The sequence below is a fragment of the Mus caroli genome, unplaced genomic scaffold (assembly GCF_978045245.1).
Source record: "Mus caroli unplaced genomic scaffold, Mus_caroli_1 scaffold_3, whole genome shotgun sequence".
NCBI lineage: Eukaryota > Metazoa > Chordata > Mammalia > Rodentia > Muridae > Mus > Mus caroli.
Window position 1 is genome coordinate 53,890,913 of NW_028227258.1, and position 6,000 is coordinate 53,896,912.

Sequence of the window (6,000 nt, forward strand, 5' to 3'; positions counted from 1 at the left end):
TTAGTAAGTATATTTTAAAATTTTTAAAATAGCCAAAATTCTTTGAAGTTAAACATTAAGAAAATGCTAATTTCAAGCACAGTGAGAAAAATTGTCAATAATATTTCCATGATGTTTGTAGAACATGATTTTAATATTTCCAAGTGTTAATATTCAACAAACAGAATAATTATTTCAGATATATTTCATTGTTATGTTTCCCTTTTCATTTCTGATCTTACAGTTTGGACACTGTCTCTGTGCCCTCTGCTTAGTTTGGCTAAGGGTTTATCTATCTTGTTGATTTTCTCAAAGATCAAGTTCCTGGATTTTTTACTATTTTATAGTTTTTTATTTCTATTTGGTTGATATCAGCCCAACATTTGATTGCTTCCTGCCCTCTACTCCTCTTGTGTGTATTTGCATTTTTTATTCTAGAAATTTCAGGTGTGCTGTCAAGCTGCTACTCTAAGCTCGCTTCAATCTATTTTTGGTGGTACTTAGAGCTATGAGTTTTCCTCTTACCACTATCTTCATTGTGTCCCATAATTTTTGGTATGATGTGTCTTCATTTTGATTAAATTCTAAAAAGCATTTAATGTCTTTATTTCTTCCTTGACCAAGTTATCACGGAGTAGAGTGTTATTCAGCTTCCATGTGTATGTGTGCTTTCCCTTGTTTTTGTTGGTATGTAAGACCAGCCTTCATCCATCTGACTCTGATAGGGTGCATGGAATTATTTCAATCATCATGTACCTGTTGAGGCCTGTTTTGTGACCAATTATATGGTCAGTTTTGGAGAAGGAACTGGAGGTTCTAAGAAGATGGTATATTCTTTTGCTTTAGGATGAAATGTTCTATAAATATATGTTAGATCCATTTGGTTCAAAAGTTCTGTTAGTTTCATTGTGTCTCCGTTTAGTTTCTGTTTCCATGATCTGTCCATTGATGAGAGTGGGGGGTTGAAGTCGCCCACCATTGTTGTGTGTGGTGCACTGTGTGCTTTGAGCTTTAGTGAAGTTTCTTTTATGAATTTGGATGAATGAACATTTGGAGCATAGATGTTCAGAATTGAGAGTTCATCTTGGTAGACTTTTTCTCTGATGGGTATGAAGTGTCCTTCCTTATCTTTTTTGATAAATTTTGGTTAATATTTTATTTATTCAATATTAGAATGGCTACTCCAGCTTCTTTCTGGGGAACATTTACTTGGAAAATTATTTTCTAAACTTTTACTCTCAGGTAGTGTCTCTGTCTTTGTCACTGAGGTATGTTTCCAGTATGCAGCAAAATGCTGGGTCCCGTTTACATATCTCCTCATCTCTTTCTTAGGTTTTCTAATTCCAGGGTTGTCTCTTTTTGTGATTTCTTTATTGTTTCTATGAAATTTTTAGATCTTGGACTCTTTGTTCATTTCCTTTGCCTGTTTGATCGTGTTTTCCTGTAATTCTTTAAGGGATTTTTGTGTTTCCTCTTTAAGGTCTTCTAGGTACTTACCTGTCTTCTGAATTTCCTTAGGGGAGTTATTTATATCCCTCTTAAAGTCCTCTATCATCATCATGAGAAGTGATTTTCGATCCAAACCTGGCTTTTCGGTGTGATAGTGTACACAGGATTTATAATGGTGGAAGAATTAGGTTCTGATAATGCCAAGTAACCTTGGCTTCTGTTGCTTATGTTCTTAAGCTTGCCTCCCACCACCTGATTGTTTTTATTGTTACCTGACCTATATGTAACTGGAGCCTGTATTTCCTGCGATTCTGCTTATATCAGAACTCCTCAGAGTTCAGCTGTTTCTGGGATCCTCTGATTCTTTGATCCTGTGGTCATGAGATCCTTAGTGTGTCAGAGTTCCTGGTAGTCAAGCTCTCTCTGGGACCCTGAGACTCTGGTGTGACAAAGCTCATAGGATCCTAGGATCCTGCGGTCCTGTGTATGTTAGAGCACATGGGAGTGGAGCTTTGTCTGGTGTTATGGGACAGACTGTGGATTTCACACACAAGGTCTGCTCAGGGCACTGGCCCAGACAGGAAGGAACCCATGCCACTGGTCAGGTGGAGTTCCTGGGTGCCTGAGTTGTACTGGTCCCAGTTACTTCCAGTGTTTGGGCAGATGCTGTGTCTCCTAAACTCTGATCCTATGATCCTAGGACTGCTTGGGAGTGGAGCTTCCTCTGTATCTTATAGGACTGGCTAAGGAGTTAGTGCCCAAGTTTTGCTCAGGGTATCTCTGATCCTATGATCCTGGGTGTGTTAGAGCACTTGGGAGTCGTTCTTCTGGATGTTGTGAGGTTAGCTGTGGAGTTCATGCTCAAGGTCTGACAGGGCACAGGTCCAGAATGGAAGAAATCCTTTCCCAGATTTGAAGTTTTAAATGGACATTTTTATTCTTTAATTTTTTCTTTAATATGATATGATTTGATCACTTTTTAAACTAATGTCTTTCTCCATGTCTTCCTCATAATATACAACCTTTAACTCTGAATTTCACGTTTCCTATTTGTTTATATCTACATAACACAGAGATCTAATCAGGTTATCCAATAAGTACATGGTTGTGTTGTTAACCAAAGTTTCCCAGACATGTTCCCTAGAAAATTTGAGGCTTTTTTTGCTTCATCATTCTCTAAATACCAATATCTTTTTCACAACATTCTTGCTTGGTATAGACACTGACACATCCATACTTTAAATTTGGCTGGCTTGATCATGTGTTGATCTTGTACATGTAATCCAGCCTATGAGTTATTGTTGCCAACAACTATGTGTTGTCCAGAAGTCAGCACATCACAGTAAGCATCACATAAGTTCTTTTCATGCCCATCTTTCTGGTATTCATTGAGGCTTGAAGTTGAGGTGTTCTAATATACATGTCTATTTAACTATTGAGGAATCGAAGTTACTTATTTCTTGTACTTTAAACAGTAAGTGTCTGCATGAATCAGTATCCACTAAAATGAGCACATTTTCACTTAACATGAAATATATAATATGTAATAGGATGATCTACCACTAAGTAAGACAATTATTGTATTTTCTTTCTTATCAAATATCATTACATATTTTAAAATGATGTATGCATGCTCACAGTAAGAAGATGTATACACAGCAAGACAGTTTGATTGTCAATATTAGGTTGACACCTTGGTCTAGAGTTAATGTTTGCCATATTCAATAATAAAGAATTAGCATTAAGTTTTAGTGATCATCATGACAAATAGGAACATGCTGGGTTGTTTTGGGTTCTCTGATATACATGTGACCCTATAATTTGTAGGGAGGTGTCTCATACCACTCTCTGACTCATTTGTTTAATACACTAGGTCTTCTTGAAAAGTATTTTATATACAGTTTGGGTTCCTCTATTCAAACTTTGCTTTGCATTTTTACTTAGATTGCAAGATACTATATTGAAATGAGTATTCTTTGTATAATCTGCATTTTCCTAAACCACTCTCTTCCCTAAAGTCTCTATGCTGATATAAACACATTTAACATATAAATGTAAGCATGTTTATGTCCAGAACCCTTCATTATAGATTAAATTAAAGTAGAAAATGAGAGTAGATGAGGTAGAAAGTTTGAAGTCTCAATGTTTTGAGAGGGGTACAATGAAGGCCTTCTAGAAATTTGACCAAAATGAATTACTATTCTTAGAATTTTTGTTTTTCCACATACCTTGATTATATTCAGGTTATGACATACAGTCTTCAGAGCTCCAAGAATGGGTATACTGGAGAAAACAGTCCCCTATGCAATTCTCCATTTGACTATGGCATTACCACCTCCCTCAGTGTGGTAAGATAATGGATAAATTCAAAGGAAAATTTGATATGTTCTATGTCTTGAGAGATTCATACATACTGTTCAGTTGCTGAGCTTATGCAGACCTCTTAAGGTACTTAGAATATTTGAAAAACTGTAAATTAGCAATATATTTTAGAATGCATTTTTTTTCATTTACATTATATAATTTGAGATTTCAGAACAGGCAACTAACCTAAGTAAGAACAAATCACCAACTTCTCTGAACCTACGACTAAACATCTTCTACTGCAAGAATACATCATGTCCCAATGGAAGAACAATGGTTGTGCTCCTGAGAAGATCATTGTTGGATTCCCAACATATGGACATACCTTCTTCACCTTAAGGGACCCCTCTGACAATAGGACTGGTGCACTTACCAGTAGTGCTGGCCAACCAGGAAGGTACACAAAGAAAGCAGGAACTTGGGTCTACTATGAGGTCAGTAAGTTGTTGTAGCTTTGTCAGTGAATTGCTGGTCCAGTTCTTTAAACTGGGAATAAAAATCTGCTAAAACCAAATCATTATCATGTCCAGTACCTACATACTAACTTGAAAGAATATTTTAAATTATTTGATTTATATTATATTTAAATATTAATAATTGATAGCACTTTAGAAAATAAAAAATTTCTTCTAACACTAGATCTTATTATTAAGTGTATTAATAAGACTGTAGATAAAGTACAAATAATTACCTATCATGTCATGTATGAACTTTGTAAATTCTGAAATTATATGGCTATATAAGAATGACATATATGAATATGAAAATAATCATATCTTCAAAATTCTTCTGTGTTCTAGCTTTGTTTGATGAATTTGCCCTTGTGTGCTGTTGCCATTACTACATATATAAATGAAATTACATATTACAAGTAGATGCCATGAATAGTACTTAGATATGTAGATCAACACTCCTAGAATCTCAACCTGAAGGAGGCCTGGGCAGGAGATTATTAGTTCGTAGAATGTCTTAGCAATAGAACTAGACACTGTAAGAATGGAAAAATATAATAGTAAGAGCTCAAGATAGACCTCAGCTTTAGATAGATCACTTACATAGCCTGAGCTAAGACCTGTATGTTATGCCTATCAGGAGTAAAGAACATTGTCTCCATTTTCTTTAACACAAATAAATCTCCTTAGAAAAAGAGCAACATATCTAAAGGGAAGAAGAAAAGCAAAGTTCATGTTATTTTTCTTTCTTGGTATTGATATTCCAATATTTGAGTCTGTTGAATGTTTAAAGATTTGCAGCTTCCTGAAGGAGGGAGCCACTGAGAATTGGAATGTCAATCAGGAAGTGCCCTATGCTTTTAAGAACAGAGAGTAGGTTGGCTATGATAATGTCCAGAGCTGACAGATGAAGGTAAGCTCAGTCAACCAGATATGCTGGGATCTTAGCACTGACTCATAGGTAACCATAGATATCATGTTCATTTTGTTTTGTTTTGTTTCATTTTGTTTTGTTTTGTTTTGTTTTGTTTTGTTTTGTTTTCTAGACAAGGTTTCTCTGTATAGCCCTGGCTGTCCTGGAACTCACCTTGTAGATCAGGCTGGCATCTAACTCAGAAATCAGCCTGCCTCTGCCTTCTGAGTACTGGGATAAAAGTTGTGCGCCACTGTGACCGACTCTCATTTTCATTTTTAAAACAGGCTCAGTGTCTCAAGGAGAACAATTTTGGAGGTGCTATGGTCTGGACCCTAGATATGGATGACTTCACTGGTACTTTCTGTCACAAAAACAACAAGTTTCCTTTAACCACAATTTTAAAAAATGCGTTCCAAGAGGATACAGCCCAGGACAATCGCTGTGTGACCAGCAATACTTGCCCTTCCAAACCCCTCCATATATTCTGGGCTTGACCCAACCAACAAGTCTCAATTCAGTTCCCAGTTCTTCCTCAACTCCCAGTAGCACCTGGACATCCAAGAGCCTGAGAATCCCATTACCCTGGCCTTGTCACAAATTTTTGTTTCCTGTTCTTCTTAGTCCTGTATTTTTTTTAAAAAATATACAGAACCAGTACTTAGTCCATTTGTATGCTAATTTTACAGTGTGAGGATACAAGGTCAAACAATCTCCTTTATTTCAAAAACTTATCAGCAGCTGGGAAAAATTTAGACTATGTTTGTAGAAATAAGTTTTGTATCCATCTGTGTTGAAATTTCCATTTCCTAGACACACTGCTGTTTTTAATACTCCATGAAA

The 6,000-nt window shown here is 36.1% G+C and overlaps 1 pseudogene; it reads left to right on the forward strand.

The window, feature by feature from the left end:
• The window catches only part of LOC110288329 (chitinase-like protein 3), a 29,370-nt pseudogene extending 23,716 nt beyond the window's left edge, over positions 1-5,654 (forward strand).
• The last annotated feature ends 346 nt before the right edge of the window (positions 5,655-6,000 follow it).